Below are 17,338 nucleotides of genomic sequence, written 5' to 3' on the forward strand. Positions count from 1 at the left end.
TTAATTTAGAAGATTTATTTATCTAGTACAAGAATCCTAGCAGAATTTTTAATAGAATTTTTCATACTTCTTAGTTTAATTTGTATCGGAGAAATATTTTCAAGATTTACCAAATACTGCTGCGACGACATTAAACTTTTCTTGGATTAATGATACTAGTTTTGATCAATAGTTTCGAATTTAGCGACTTCCCCTCCCCCAGCTATTCCAGTTTATATAAAAAGTACTAACTTGGGTTACTTAGTCAAAGACTGTGTTACTTATTCAAATATTCGTAAACATTCCACACTGACAGCATAGCCTGCTATTAATAGTGAGACTTATTTTTAATGTAAGAATACAGATTGAAAAAGGACATAAAACCGGCATAAAAAATGAAAATATTTCGCAAATGAAATAACATTGCAAGGAATTACCGCTTTCCACCTTGCGTGCTCTCGTGATGTAACTGTTAGGACGTTCGAATAACAGTCGAAAATACTCTGGTGGTTCGAATTGCAACGAAATACACAGCTGATTTTTCCTGAGTCTCGCTCCGAATAAAACCTAATATATCTACAACAATTTTTAAATTTACATTTAAACATATCTACACACATAATTTAAATTTCAATATATTTTACCCAGATTGATAGGTTTATCAGAGCGGAAAATGTGAAAAATAAGTCGAGTTCTTGAAGGGATTCGGACCATGGATTTTCTAATTTGCTAACTCAGCCTGCTAATTACTTGTATTATGAAAGCAGGCAAAGAACGGAGTACAGTAATTCTTTAGATTTAGTGTCGAGCTATATGGAGTTTGCACTATAGGTAATTAATTCTTCGAGATCCTTGTTTGTTTATTCATTCCAAGAAAAACGTATCTTTTTACATTACATAATCATACTTGCCGTAATCTTCTCCAGATTTAAGATCTCGTCTGTTTCCTTTGAGTTCGGTCAGACGCGTTGCAGATAACCTAAAATTTAAACAGGTGCTGGAAAATGCCAACTGTTTTAAATAAACTTAGAATTAAGTATTAACTCGTTTGATATTAAGATGAGAAGATGAAGTTCTATTGTTCAATTTTGCATTAATGTTTAGTTGTTTAGTTTTCCTTAAACTTTGTTAGTTTTCCTTTCAAAAACATTTTATCCTAAATCTTATATTAACTTTTTTTGAAATATCATTGCTTGGCTTTAGAATCTCCTAAAAGATCAAATGACGTGAAAAGATGAAAAAAAAAAATAATAATATGTGGCATAAACTATTCCGCAAAATTAAATTTACCCGTTATTTCTTTTAATTTCTGTGATATTTTGTGATTTTTTTAAATAGTAAAGATATGTTTTCTTTTAAAATCGTTTTGCTTCGTGCATTTGTATTTTCTGTTCTTCTAAAAAAGAAATCATTTCATTAGAATCTGATATTTTGCTTTCATAAGATAAAGTGCCAGCCTTTTGTTAAAATATTCATAACTCACCGCTGCTTGCATTCCCCAAAACACATATAAACGGCAGCTGAGAAGAAGTATGAGGCTAATTAAAAAAACGCCGATTAAAGAAAAAGTAAAAATACTCTGCTTTTATGTCTACATTAACATAATTAACATTATTGCATTATTTCGCAGATCCAAACCATACAACACTTACTATTTGCATGCATAAAGTCATAACATATGTATATCTTCGGGATAATATTTATTATAGATTTTTTTTTCATTTAAAACGAATTTATTTTCCAATTAAATGTAATGCTTCTCTATTATTACATGATAGTTATGACTTTGCACAGTCTCCAGTACAGAGCAAAGTGTTCAAACTAAAAGAAGGGGGAAAAAAACAGATGTTTAATGTCACCCATGAAGTATATCGAGTAAATTTCATGCTTAAAAAAATTACGAATTTATTTGAACAATATAAAAAATATGTCTCACATTCATATATAGTGATTCATAAAAGTGTTGTGACATTAAAAATTTTCAAACATTCAAAGAATAAAATTTCACTTGTGATTCCAAAACTAAATATCTTTTTGTTTTCTACGTCTAAATACAATTCTAATTGTATTATTATCGATAAAACTAAATATAACTGGTAAATAAATTAGATATTTTAAATATCTTGCCTTTAAACACGAAATTAAGGTTAAAATGAATATTTTAACAAAAAGTTTAGATTATTCTTATTATTAATCACATGAAGTAAAACACATAAGTAAAACACATGAAGAAGGATTTTTAAACCTAGAAAACATTAAGTTTGAGGAAATATTTTGTGATTTCTTTTGCTTAAAGTAATCTTAAAATTAATTCACTGGAGTTTCGAAAACTCTGGCAGAAAAGTAGCTGAACTGTTTAATGTAAGCAAATGTACAATTCGTAATATAATTTCAAAATACCATAAAATGAGTTTGATTGATTATAAACAACAAGCAGGGCGTCTAGAGCGTTTCATTGAACGGAAAGAAAAACAGAAGATAGTTAGAGATATTATTTGAAATTCTAAAAACCAGTGCAGTCAAATTGATTTTAGAAGTCGAAAAAGTGCTTAGCAAGGCTTCTAATGAAGAAACTGCGAGGAGTATTTTAAGGAAGTATAATTTTCACGAATCAACATCTAGAAGAACATACAGGGGTTGGACAAAAATATGGAAACACCTTTAAAAAAACATGTTTCTTTGCTTATTATGGTGTAGGAAACCCGTTGGCATCCAAAACAGCTTGCAGTCTTCTCGGAATGAATAAATACAGTTCCTGTATGTTTGCCAAGGGAATATTATACCATTCTTCCTGCAAAACGGTGGCAAGTTCAAATAACGATGTTGGCGGTGGATAACGAGAACGCACTTTCCGTTCCAATGTAGACCACAAAGGTTCGATAATATTCAGGTCTGGTGACTGTGGTGGCCAGGGGAGATGGGACAACTCATCCTCGTGCTCAGAAAACCAGTCCTGGACAATGTGAGCTGTGTGAACAGGGGCTTTGTCGTCTTGGAAGACACCACCACCATCGGGGAACAACGTTTGTACCATGGGATGAACTTGATCGGCCAAAATGTTCACATAAGTCTTGGCAGTCATATGCCCTGACACAGTTATCATGGGGCTAGCAGAGAACCACGATATGGCTGCCCAAACCATAACAGAACCCCCACCATGTTTCACTCTTGGCAACAAGCAGTCTGTATTATAGGCTTGAGATGGCGTTCTTCAAACGTAAACTCGGCCAGAAGTGGGAAACAATGTGAAAGAAGACTCGTCAGACCATATTACTCGCTTCCACTGCTCTATAGTCCAGGCTTTATGACTTAAACACCACCTTTTCCTGTTACGGGCATTAGCATCACTGATGAGTGGCTTCTCAATTGCAGCACGGCCAGCAATTCCCTGTTTATGAAGCTCCCTTCTAATTGTTTTGGTACTCACAGGGTTCGGTAACACAACATTCATTTCAGCAGTAACTTTTGCAGCTGTGGTCTTCTTATTTTTCATCACAATTGCCCTTAATGTTCGTCTGTCACGATCACTCAGGACACACTTTCGTCCGCGCTGTGATTTAGCAGATGATGTTTTTCCGCTTTTCAAATATGCGGAATAAATCTTCGATACAGTACCTCTTGAAACACTAAACACCTCGGCTACCTTGCTTACGGAAGCACCTACCATACGTGCTCCAACAATTTGCCCACGTTCGAAGTCTGTTAACTTTGACATGATGCAATGACAACCTCACATAACAGTACTCCGACAACAACTGAACTGTTTAGCACATTTACGAAGTTGTATAGGTGGCGTCAGTAGTCAAAAATGCCAGCGCCACCTACATATTTCATTAAAATAAATCTTTCTTTTTAGACATGCATTTCACAAGGTGTTTTCATATTTTTGTCCATCCACTGTAATTTCTTTGTAAGGCGAATCGAAAGGCACGATTGCGGTTCCCTAAGACCTATTATTACAAAGACTCGAGACTTTCGAAATTCGATTATATTTATGGATGAATATAAATTAAATACATTTTGTAATGATGGGAAGTAAATGGTATGGCAAGAATCCAGTACTAATCTTCAAATGAAAACTCTTACTTATTCTATAAAGCATGATGGAGATAGCCAGATAGTCTGCTGCTGCAACAGTACTTTTGATTACAGATTTGAAAAATTTTTCCTTCAGTACTTTTTTTTACCATTACTTTCTTGTTTTCACAAAAGAAGTGCATAATTTAATACTTATTTAGGATTATTTTTAATTAATTTTAAGAACTTTCAATTTTATTTAGTCCTAGGGTATGGCACGTAAGAAAAGTATTTCGCTTAAATTAATGTTTCATTAATCTTTCAAAAACTGTGTGAAAACTTATTGTCCTCTTAATGCTTTTTTGAATCTATTTATTCAATTAGTTTCGGGAACAGTTCTCAGAAAAAAAATATCACTTCACGTTCAAAGCTTTGCTTTAATTACATTCTTGAAATTACATCAGAGTATTCTGAAAAAAGGCAAACTTGGTTTACCGTAGATTTTGAATAAAACTTTCGATTTCAAACACAGGTCCCACTTCAACTGAATAAATCTCTATTCATATAAATAAAAACATTTTTACTTCTGAAGAAGAGGGAACTATGTCTGTTCGCTATGGAAATCAGTAGAATTATATCCAAAATCGACGCTAAACTAAGGTTGCTTTTTTACCTAATTTTGAATTTTGACACTGCGGTTTTTCTCTCCCATTTAGATTAGCGAATTTAAGTGAAGACCTAAATGAAATGGTATTCTACATTTCTTAATGCGTACATAGTTTGCGTTTTTATTTAAAGAACCATTTATTAAAATCTGATCTATCATTTAATAAACAGCTTAAAGTTATATTATTCTATTAAAGTTATATTAATAAATTAAATTATCGTTCAAAATATTGTTTCTATCATTTTATTGAAAAATTCTGTTAATTTCAATATCCTCCAAATATCATACAGTGTTTCTTCAATGTAATAGATGCATTTTAACCTCTTTTAACAATACAGCCAGATTTTAAACGTAGCAGAACGACGACAAAAAATTTCAAGGAGGACAAAAATTTCTACATACCAGTTTACGTCTTAACAATGAACAAAGCGGAACGTTCTGGAGACGTTTGCTAGCAACATGCGGAGCGGGAAGAAAGTAATTCGCAATTAGTTGCAGTGGTACTTATACTAAAATTTTATTTAATCTGATTGGTTCAGCTTTCATCGCACTGCAGCCATACTTATATAACCAGATTAATTTTGAAAGACGCATTTTAGAAAAGGTTATTACGATTTTTAGAGTAGAGAGGGAAAGTACTCAAATTAAAAAGAGGAACGAAGGGGTTATTGCCAATTTAAAGAATAATTTATAGTCACATATTTTTTATCTTACACGTATATATTTACTTTCAGCGATAAACCTAATTGTTGTAAACTATACAGTTGTAGCAATAACATATATTTTTATATCTTTTCTACACAATTATGTACAGCAAAAAAGCACATTTTATGCATTTATATATGCATATATTATTACTTAACAGTTGTATTTTATAGTGCTTAAGTAATATTTTACCATTAAAATAACTAATTAGAAATGTTACGGATTCCATATATTATTTTACCAACTCACAAAATAATCATTTTTTGGGCCACATAACAAAGAGAGTTAAATATTCATGATTTCATTTACCTATTGGATATTTCACATTGCAAAATACAGCGATTGTGATGCCATCTATTGTAAAATAATCGAAGCATTCTTAGGTCGTAGAGTCGTTTATTCGCACAGGTTTCATTAAATTAATCAAATAGCTTCCTATTGATAAATGAATAAAACGCTAATGAAAATCCTTATATCTGAAATAATATGGCGGATTTTTCAGTTGCTAAATGCAAAGTTGGATCATAAATTCATTTTTTTCCTCCAACACTCAATTACTTAGTAAGGTTCCTTTTAATTTTTCTTCCAGTAATGTTCCTTTTCCAGGCCTTTATAAGATATTTTTAGCACAGCAAACAGAATACATAATTTAGCATTCTTTACATTACTATTTTAGCAGAACATTAATACATTTTAGAGTTTTTTAGTAATATACACTGTAATAAACTATAAGAACACCGATGAACTCGACTTACGAAAGAAGTTACTGCTGATATACTAAAGAAAATATAAACTTAAAATTTAATTTAAAATCATATTTTGCATGCTAGTAATAGCGCTGGAAGAATTTTCCCTAGAAACGCTAAGATGACCACAAAACAGTCGAAAGTTCTCATAAAAATAAGTAATTTAAGTGAGATTTAGCGAAACATTTTTCCATTCCAACGCTCAATTTTAAATTCAATTAGTCCAGAACAAGTTTATTACTTTAAAAAAACGTTGAGAAAGTCCCCAAATTTTATTTTAAAAAAAGTCCACAAAAGAATTTCAATTTTAATCACTTTAATAACATGCATATTTTCAATAATAAATAAGGCATCGTTATGAGATCCATATAAATTTATTTGCATTGCTCATAAACACCCAAAATTGTCGCAGAGAAGTCATATAACTTTTAGCTTAGAGCCTTATCTGTCTTAAGCCTGTCCTGAATAAATATTTATTGCTCATGTAACTGTAAACAAATATATGCTAGAAAGACTAGTGTTCTAATATATTATATTAGAATAATTCGAAAACTTCAAATTTTTATAAAGTGAAAAATATTCTCCTTAAATAAGTCTTCTTATTGCTGTTAATTTAAATGAGCTTCAAGTAATTCACAAAACTGAAAATTTTTATTAAAATATTTAATTATAATTAAAATATTAATTAAATATTTAATTAAAATATTATTTATAAATTAGCAAAAGTATGCACTTATTTACAAAATTATGCAAATATAATCAAAATATTCAAAATGTATAAGAAAATATTTTAGTTCATTTATATCTATATCTATATATGTATATATAATGTAACATAAAATAATTATTTCAGATTTCCTTATTTGCACAGAAAAGCATAATTTATTGAATTCTAGGCTCAATATAGGAAAATTAAAATTCAGAAATGCCTTACATATGTAGATATTCTGGCGTATCCCGAGCAGACTTACCCACATTCTATAATTTTAAAACTGCAATAGATGATATATTAAATTCTTTAAAGATTCTTTTGTATCATTCATTAAAACGAACTGATTTAGCTTTCGATTGCACAGAAAAGTAAAAACTCTTCATATCCGCAGTATCTTTAACTGAAAGCTAAAATGCCTAACATATTTGAAAATTCTGATGCATCCCAAAGAAATATATCCAAATTAGACATTCACACATTATTTTAAAATCACAACCTGTAAGCACACACATGATTCATTCGCAGATGCACATCGTACATGCACATGTATTATACAAGGAAGATATTTTTCATAAGAACTAAAGTAGAATATTCGTCGAAAATCATCTTTCGCCATTAAATAACAGTAACTGAATACAAAAGCCGATCTGAGAACATTTATCACAGAATAAATATCTCATCTCTCTAAAGAAAATACCTCGCTGCAACCTTATCATAATTTTGCCTTATGCAATATTCCTGTTGATTTCGAATAAACTAGATTTCAGTGAACGCAACGCTCAAAAATATTTCATCATTCAGTGACAAACCCAAACGGCAATCGTTTCCGTTTTTGAACTTCGAGGAAATAGATGTGTATACTCATTTTTACTCGCGCTTTCGTCCAATTTGCAAATTGTTCTCTGAGGCAAAAATGTTTATCTTCGAGACAAGAGATTACACAAAATACTCTCAAATTATTTATATTTTAGGGAATGCAAATACTAATAACCTAAACTCAGGAAAGAATCATAAAAGATTCTTTCATCTTTTATGTACCAATAATATGAAGAAATTTTTAACTTAATATTATCAGTTTTAAATTAAAGCAAAATTTCAAATCCGAGTTCGGCTGCAAGCAAATTTATGAAAACAATTTTTTTTAAATAAGTTTGTATTTATTAAGAAGACATAAATAAAATTTAGTGAATAAACGCATAATAAAATTCTTGAATCAAATGTTCATTTTTCAACGTAATTTGACAAAAATATTTTAATAACAGATGAGATATTTTACATTTTCCAAAAAACATTTTAAATCAAAGCAAGTGTAGAAGGGCTAAGATTATTTCTTGTATTAATATAGATAAACATTAAACACGAAACACTAAAGCCCTCCACACACACACACACACACACACACACACACACACACACAAAAAAAAAGGGGGGGGGGGAAGAAAGACAGAAAAGAAAATTACCCTGGGATCTCCACCGAGGTGATACTGGTGACCCAGGTTCACTAAAACTTTAGGTATTGCACTCTCTTTCTAACTAACGTTCCGCTTGAAACCTTAAAACTAATCTACCCGAAGTTTTGAATTGACATTCTTAACAGATTTTTTAGACTGAGATTCAAAAGATTTGGATTAAAAAAAATAACAAAATAAAATAATTATTTTTTTAATCTGAAAGTTTTCAGATTTCAGTATATTACGTATTCGGTATTCAGTTTCAGTATATTACGCACGCATAAAAAGGCAATTTTTTTTTTTTTTTTCATTTGCACTTACATACACATTCCGAGAGCATTTGGACTAACGCTCCTTTGGGCTAAAAGTATTTAAAAACAGTATACCTTTAGGATTTCCAATAGATAGTCTCCGCGCTGGAGATAAATATATTTTATTCCGTGTAGTGTCACAGCTCTCATTGAAATCTTTGAGTTTCTTTATCCAAAATTCGCTAAGGTTTAAAAATATGAAATATATAAAAAACAAAATCGAAATTCAAGATTCGGTCTTTCAGGTGTCCATATTCGGGTGGAGGACTACGTTATTCAAAATGTATCGTTGTTTTTTTACACTAAGTATCGTAGTTTTTTTACAATGCTAGAAACATATATACATACATACATTCATGCAGATTCGTTATTTAATTTCTTTAAATATAATACAGGGCGATAATATTTGGTGGCAACAATTGGAAAAGTGATACAGACGTTTATAATCATTCGATACAAAGCGCCGTTTCGAGACTGATAGCCCTTCTGGGCTACCTCTTCTTTGGGCTAAAAATGCACGCATTTTGAGATTTCGAGTCTCGAAACTTTTTCAATATTCGTGGGATTTGAATGTTTCATTCTTACATTTTCGTTTTCCTACACCTTCCATTTTAATTTTCGTGTGGCCACGTACAATGGTATTTTATTTGCAAGTCGCATGCGTAACAAGTACAGAGTCTTCTCATTTTACGATGGGTTAACACTTTCATAAACTCAGGTTTAGTTCAAATACTGAAACTTTCAGTTCAAAATATCATTAAATCGGAATGATGTATGATACATTTTACTTACATTTATAGCTTAGCCTAGGTTATTATTTTAAATGTGCCCAAAGAAGATTTAAATTAGCTAAAGGAAACCCTGTTAATTAACAAAGTTTGAACTGCAATAGGCGCCGCTTAATGTGATCACGTTTGTCCACGACTGTTTTGATTATATTAACCGAACGATAATATTAAACAATGAGAAAAAAGTGTCCTCCAAAATAGCAATGGAATTTAACTAATTTAATATAAATGTTACAGGCAATGTATGAACGCTTGCATTCTATAAAATATAGACGATTTTGTAGAATCTTGAAAACTGGCGGGTAATGTATGAAACTATTAACATTTCACATATTTCCTAGTCATTCGATAGAATGTCAAATGAGAAACCGGCAAAGCAAGAAATGCCAAAAAGTTGAAAATGAATTCGAAAAAAAATAAATTCCCACTGCTTCTTTGAAAGGAACTAGCACGCGAGTTCCTATTCCTGACATCGACAAGGGACGATGCAATATATTCACGCAACTGAAAATAATAATAATAATAATAATAATAATTAGTACGACAGAGGACGATTTCTACCGACTTGGAACATCTGAAGGAATTTTAAAACAGGCGTGTGAGCGATAGCAATTCACTTTTGCCCTAAGAACTTATTAGAATAAGAATTGAAGATAGTTCTGACCACGAAATTTCTGTTCCCGTCAGTTGAAGTTGTTCAATCCAGTGAAAGTGTGTAATATAGATACGTGCAAGTTTCCTTAGAAAGTTCCCAACGAAGGATACCCTCCCCTTAGTTAGAAACATAGTCCTCGAGTGTTTTACCATAATTAAATAAACCAAACCAGTGGAAGCAGCCAAGGATTCGCCAAATGCATGTCTAAAACAAAGTGCTAAAATATGAATGTCTTTGCGTGAGGAAAGTAACTAAATCTAATTCAAAATATCAGTCATGCCAATGTTGAAATTCAAGCAATGTTGCAACTGATAAGTTAATTTTTTACATTCTGTGTGAAAATTTTGTTCCCTTCAATAAGAAAGGCATAAATTCTGTTTTGTACAACTTTGTTTTTGAATAAAAGCTTTCTAACAGCACTCTCTTCATTATTTTTTCGAAGTAATATATGTATTTTTGAGGGATGCACGTCTTTAGCTTTATCCTGACCTTTTTTCATACTTCTCCTAAACAGCATCTGCCATTCTATAGAATGCCTAAGTATTATATACTATAACTAGGGAAAACATATAATTCTCATATTTCACACTTTGCCTAAAAAGACGAAACACTCTATAAAATGCCTAAGTATTCTGTAGAATGAGGGCGCTTCATACATTAACGATAACAATAAATATAACCACAAGCATACAAAAAGGTAACTCCATAGTACTCTAGTACATAGGGGGTTACTCTTTATACCGTTTCTGGAAATTATTTGATCGATACTGAACTCCTAATTTTAATACTTGGAGGCAATCCATTGTTGAAAGAGAACATGCCAATTTAAAACTAAAAATTAGGCAAAAAAAAAAAAAAAAAAAAAAAAAAAAAAAAAAAGCGAACTTAATAAATATTTTTCCTTTAGTGCGCACGCACACTCCTGAAGAAAAGGGCCCTGAAAAGAGAAAGAATTATTCAAAACCTACACCAAACTAAGTTTGTTTTCTTTGCTTAATTTTAAATAGTAGATGAAGAAGCTGTTTGGTGATTTGACCCTTTGCTTGGCAACATTTCTGTCTGTCACTTTCCAATTCCTATAATCTATTTTCCCCTTATATGGCGACTTTACATCAGTTTAAAAAAAATATGCTATAATATTTTTATCGTATTAACCGAATTGTCGACCCCAATAAGCGAAGTATACAATGTACAGGGTTAGTATAAATGATTAATTAATTTTGAAGAGGCTATACTTTCAAAAGTATTTTACGTACACACACGAAAGATATATGAAAACAACCACAAACTCACGAAGTATATAAACCCGCTACAAATATTCAGTATGTGCCCCTTTGGTGACAAGCCACATGTCCAGACCATAATCAAGCTCATTCCATATATTTTGTAGCATTTTTGTCCAGATGTCAGTCCTGTCAATTGACCAGGTGTTCGGAATACAACAAAAAACCGTGTGGAAGATTTTGCGTCAACGGTTGCATTTCAAACCATACTATATGTAGCTCATGCAACAATTAAAGCCGGAGGGTTACGCCCATCGACTAGATTTTGGCGTCAACATTTAAGAAAACGAAGATTTCGCCACCAAGATGATATTCAGCGATGAAGCAACATTCTACTTATCCGACAAACTTGGTGAAATAGTGAAAAAAACTTGGTGAGTTTGTGGTTCTTTTCATATATTTTCCATGTGTGTACCCGTGATACTTTTGAAAATATAGCCTCTTCAAAATGAATGAATCATTTATGCTAACCCTATCCAACGAGCTTTGCTTTATAATCTTCGTTTTCGTATACATCTTCGGCAATTCATTTACAATATTCGAATGATAACATTAATCTTGATCACATTAAGTGGCATCAACTGTATCTCTAATTTACTCAGCATTATACTGTAAGTGGAAAACAGTATATTAGTAAGGGTATTCACCAGCTATGTTACATAGCTAAAATTATACTGGCTTTACAGAACATCGGAAACGAGTACTTTAAATCGATAGTGAGGATAACACAATCAACAAAATAACAGTTTTGAATCTCGAGACAGATGGTATAAAACCCCATGACATCCACATTTCTTGATGGTCCAACATACAGCACAGTGCTACTCAGGTATTGCGTCAGAGCACTATTTGTTCCTCCTCTCCATTCTTTAGCAAGAATAGCAAAGAACAATAAGTTTTCCTGCTGCATGCATAAATACATTTGCTCCATTGCAGAATCGACAAATCGCATGTCGAAGCATCTTGCGTCGACAATGTATGCGTAAACGTCTGCAGTTTGTCGGACTATTCATTCTTTTCAATTCTTTCCTTTCTAAAACCAATCCATATATATTATGCGATACAGTCTCTCTTTTCTCTTGTTTCTTTATATTTTGTATTCTTATTTGAATTACTTTGCATTATAGCGTTATAAACTAAAGATAATAAAATAAATTACAATCAAATAAATCTTAAATCTAAGCAGCCTTCTAAATCTTCTTAACAGTGGCGTAGCGAAAGCTTTTGGCCACTCTTCTCAATGCACATAAAAAAAAAAATCTAAAATTCCAATATTCCAAGATGGTACTTCATTTATTCTTCTATTAGTAATATTGTCCATAATATTATTTCTTTATGCCAGTTGTTTCTATGACAATACGGTACGGTTTTTTTTTAAATGACTTTTAGGTCTGAGGTGTTTTTAACTGATTCGCAGTTAGAAAATTTTTTCTCATAACACATAAAGTTTTTTTCTCATTACAATAGTTATGAAGAAAACTCACAACAGTATTTACAATATTTAAAACTATATTCTGCAAAACTATATTTTAGCATAAACAGTAAAAACTCAAACGTGAACCATCCTTTCATCACTCTGTTTCATCTTCTCAAACAGTAGCAGGAATAAAACAGTAAATATTTTTCTCTAATTGATGACCTATTCCTTATTAATGTCATCATGATCATAAAGTAACTGATATTCATATTTTTCATTCAAAGTTTCGATAGAATAAGGAAGGCATAGCAAGAATATGAAGCTGTAGTAGTTTATAAATCTACACACAATTTATAAATCTTATAAGGAAATACCTTTATAATTTTTTAATACTCTGTCCAGTGTAAAGAGAATACTGTCCTTTTTTCATGCGACAATTCACCATCTTGTGATTCTTCACGTCACCAATGATCAAGTAGATAAGATTGCAGAAACCTGGTAGTTCTATCTGCAATTAAATAGACTGCCTAGCTGGACTAGTGTTTTTGTAGTTTGTTTTGTGTGTAATGTAGGGTAAATAATGCTGTTTTCGAGCATATATGGTGAGAATACAAAACAGTGCCCTTTTTGTAATGTAAATATGAGCCAGTTTTCGGTTTTTTAATCTCATCGTGAAGACAGTCGATTCCACACGAAGACATTTCATTCCACAGATGACTGATCCTTTTCCCTTAAACATATAACTCCCAAAATGGCCGATATGTTAATGACCATTGAATACTGGTAATTCGACCTGTCTGGTTTCTGTGGTTCCTTCTACATGTAAACATAAATATGAGTCATTTCTCTTTAAAAAATCTTTTACTTACTCATTAAAAAAATCTTTTACTGAAAGCTTCAATTCTTTTAGGTAAACAGCCCACATGCGCTTTGCTATATTTATATAACTTTAACCATAGTTAGCTATAATCCAATAAATCTTAATCCTTCTTTCTATTCCAAAGATCCGCATGACTAACCCCTATAAATATTAGGTACAGTCAATAAATAATGGACCAGAGAATATTAAACTATGGTGTTTAGAAAAATGGAGACAGGCCTGAAATGTAGACGTTGCTGCGATAAAAGGCAATTACTCGTTAGGTAGCGGTAGTGTGAAACAAGCAATTAATAAAAGGATGATAACCGAACAAAAACTTCCGTGAAGTACCTTTAACATTTTTATTGAGCCAGACACATGGCAAAATTCACAGTATCCTGGCATAAGGTTACCAGTACTAATACCGAGCTGCTAAGTTTTTTCATTCCGTTTCTGAAAGCAATGCGTAAAAAGCAGAAATCCAAAGAGTAGCAACAGGCATTGTGCACTTTTTGACAACGGAAGGTGTAAAAGGTCATGAATATTCATCAACAAGTATAAAGGATTTATTGGGAGCACTGTACGTCCCTCTCAATACATGTGGAGAGGAGCACAGAAGCGCGTTACGTAACAGCATGTTGTGACAATGGATGAACTCATCAGAAGGATGGTTGTGTAACAGTAGACGGCATTTCTGCAGATGACATCAGCAGGTACTAGCCATAGTACTGTTCACGCAGTCATCGTGGACACACTGAAATTCCATAAAGTGTATACGCAATAGGTACCTCATCAGTTGACGCCTGAACAAGAAGCCAATCACATGGCTATGTCTCTGCAATCACTACAGTGTTACAACGACGGTGGGGACAACCTTCTGTTAGCAGTTGTCACCGGTGATGGAAGTTGGTATCACCAGTTTGAGCCTGAATCAGACGGCAAAGTTTGCAGTGGAAACACACAGATTCCTCTCAACCAAAAAAGTTCAAAACCCTTTATACTAATGCTTTAGTTCTTCTTTGTTTGCAAGAAGCTGTTTCTTGTTGAATAAATGCAACATGCAGCTATAATGCTCAGTGGTATTGTGAAATGTTAACAAAGCTCAGGCAGGTAATCAAATCGAAGCGTCCCAGTCAACTTTCTTTTGGTGTACAACACTTGCACATTAACGTTAGACCGCACACAGCTAGGGCAACAAAGGAACTTCTGCAGAATACACCTACCCTTTAATCCAGATCTTTCTCCATGATATTTCCATGTCTTCGGTGAGTTCAAAAAAGCATTGCAGGAACAACGGTTTAAGACAGACGATGGAGTAAAGGGTATGCGCCCAACTGGTTCGAACAGCAGCCAAAATTTCTTTACGGGTATGGCATTCTGTGACTAGTGTCACTAAGGAATAAGTGTCTAAACAACTGTAGACAATACTTTTGAGTTTCATTACATTAATTGTATGAAATATCCTCTGCCTCGTTATTTATTGACTGCACCAAATATGGTTCACATAAAAAATACCAACCCCCAAAAATTTGCCTTCTGAGGTGGACCACCATCATCTAGCTATGATACTATTCTTACCCTTTCGAAACTTTCGATAAAATATTCACCTTAGGCGAATTCCCTAAGGTAAAAATGATTTACTTATATCATTATTTATAAATTCACTTCTCTTTTGTAAACCTGGAATTCATATGTAAAACATTATTATTTGATAGATGCTTTAAAAATAATAATAATAATAAAGCTTATTTCAAGTCTGTTCACCATACAGGGATTAATATTACTTGGGTTATGGGAGAGCACACAAGTGCTATCTGACTAGAGGTAGGATGCCTTCCTGGATGGCTGCACGAAACTGTGTATCTTTCAAGAAGGTTCTGTAACCGCTCGTCGGACAAGGTATTGGAACTCGCAAGTTAAACTGTTTAGGGGCTGTTGGGCCAGAATTTTTGCTAATGGATGACAATGCTTGGCCTGATCAAGCATAAGTTATGTTAGAATACTTGCAAATAGAAGATGCCACTCAAATGAATTGGCCACCTTACTCGCACGACTTGAACCCAATTGAGCATGTGTGGAATGCCTCAGGGTGACGAATTTTTAAGCAATAAATTCCTTCCCAGACCCTTCAGGAGCTGAAAAGTGCACTTTTAGAACAGTGGCATGCAATTCCATAAGACTCAATCAAATCAACACTCAAAGTCTATGAAATCCAAATCCGAGGTATGCATATCTGTACGAGATGACCATACACCATATTAAAGAAAACATTTTTCTACAAAAGGTGACTTAATTTTTCCATCATTTTCCAATTTTCATAAATTTGGTTTTAATTTCAATATTTTGCTAATAATCAACTCCCAGACATTATAATTTATGTTGACAAATACTTTTACACAAATTTCTTTCAATAATTTTTCATTATGTATCAGTTACTTTTTATTTCGGTCATTATTCTTTAATTTTGAAGACCAGTGTAATTAATATTCATGTCCAAAAAACCCAAAAAGGATACACGGAGATATTATACTTGATTACTAATCATCCCAAAATATAAAAAATCTGGCTGTACACCACATGACTTCCTTGTGCAGAATATTAAATTATACACATTTTTTCTTGCATTTCATTTAAACATATTGGATTGAATTAAATCTACTTCGACAGGGCATAAACCACAATAGAATAAATGTATTCTTTAAAATTCACTCTATTTGTTTACCATAGCGACACTCTGCCGCTAGGTTCACTTAACAGTATTATATTTCGTTCATAGTATAACTCAGAATGCACAAAATTTATATCATTTAAAGAATTATCTAATCGTTGCCACATGTTCTATTCAAATACTATAATAAAGCTAGAACAACGAATAAAAGAAATTAAGCAAACAAACAAAAAAGGAACAGTTTTTGACAGACGAATGAGTATTTCTCATTCAATTAATTCAGTTCTCACTTCGTGACAAGACAAAAATACAAAAAAACTCAAAATACCTTTATTAAAAATTATGAAGTAAATCTTAAACACTTATTTCCTCGAAAAAATTACAGAAAGGATTAAGCATGATTTAATTTGCAATAATAAATGAAGGCATTATCTTTGTTGTTGCGAAGCTACGTTTCTGTAGATTGGCAACAAATTCATTATCCTGCTGTTTCAAATGTAAACAAGCAATGGCCGCCATCAAAAAAATTATTAGACTTAGCGGCATTATTAGGCAAACAACTTTAAAATTGTTGATAATTCTAAAAATATTGCATAGAGATTTAATAAAGGCATTAAACCTCTAACCGGAAAATAACAACAACATAACTCAATCTTTTTAAAGCAAAAAATGTACAATTTACAAACATATAAGAGTAAAGAAACTGAGATCACTGAGCCGGGTTTGGTGCGGCCGATTGCAACCAAAATACGAGGTGCACATCTACATGTTATAGCAGTCCTATATACAAAATTTCAACGTTCTGAGGCTACTCGATTTTCAGTTATGCGAGATACGTACGTACGTACATACGTTCATACAGACGCCACGAAAAATTCTCTTCAGAATTCATTTTAAAGCAGTTTTATAATTTTTTTTGAAGAAAAAGAGTATTTTATTCTGTCCTTACGTACAGATATCACGCAAAATCATCGTTAAATTGCACTTGATAGCGTTCAAAATGAATATTTTCGTTGAAACATGCTGCCTGAAACTTTTCGTGATTACAATACTTTCTTTTTACTTCATACAAGGAAGTAA

The 17,338-nt window shown here is 32.3% G+C and overlaps 1 long non-coding RNA gene across 1 annotated transcript in view; it reads right to left on the bottom strand.

Annotated features, from left to right (window-relative positions):
* Window positions 1-7,100, bottom strand: part of LOC118197253 (uncharacterized) — a 39,867-nt gene extending 32,767 nt beyond the window's left edge. Inside the window, exon 1 of the long non-coding RNA XR_004759553.1 lies at window positions 7,086-7,100. This is a non-coding gene — a long non-coding RNA (uncharacterized LOC118197253). The remainder of the gene's footprint in view (window positions 1-7,085) is intronic.
* Between the last annotated feature and the right edge of the window lie 10,238 nt (window positions 7,101-17,338).

The sequence above is a fragment of the Stegodyphus dumicola genome, chromosome 8 (genome assembly GCF_044657685.1).
Source record: "Stegodyphus dumicola isolate Sdum_Otavi_A_Nest chromosome 8, ASM4465768v1".
Taxonomy (NCBI): domain Eukaryota; kingdom Metazoa; phylum Arthropoda; class Arachnida; order Araneae; family Eresidae; genus Stegodyphus; species Stegodyphus dumicola.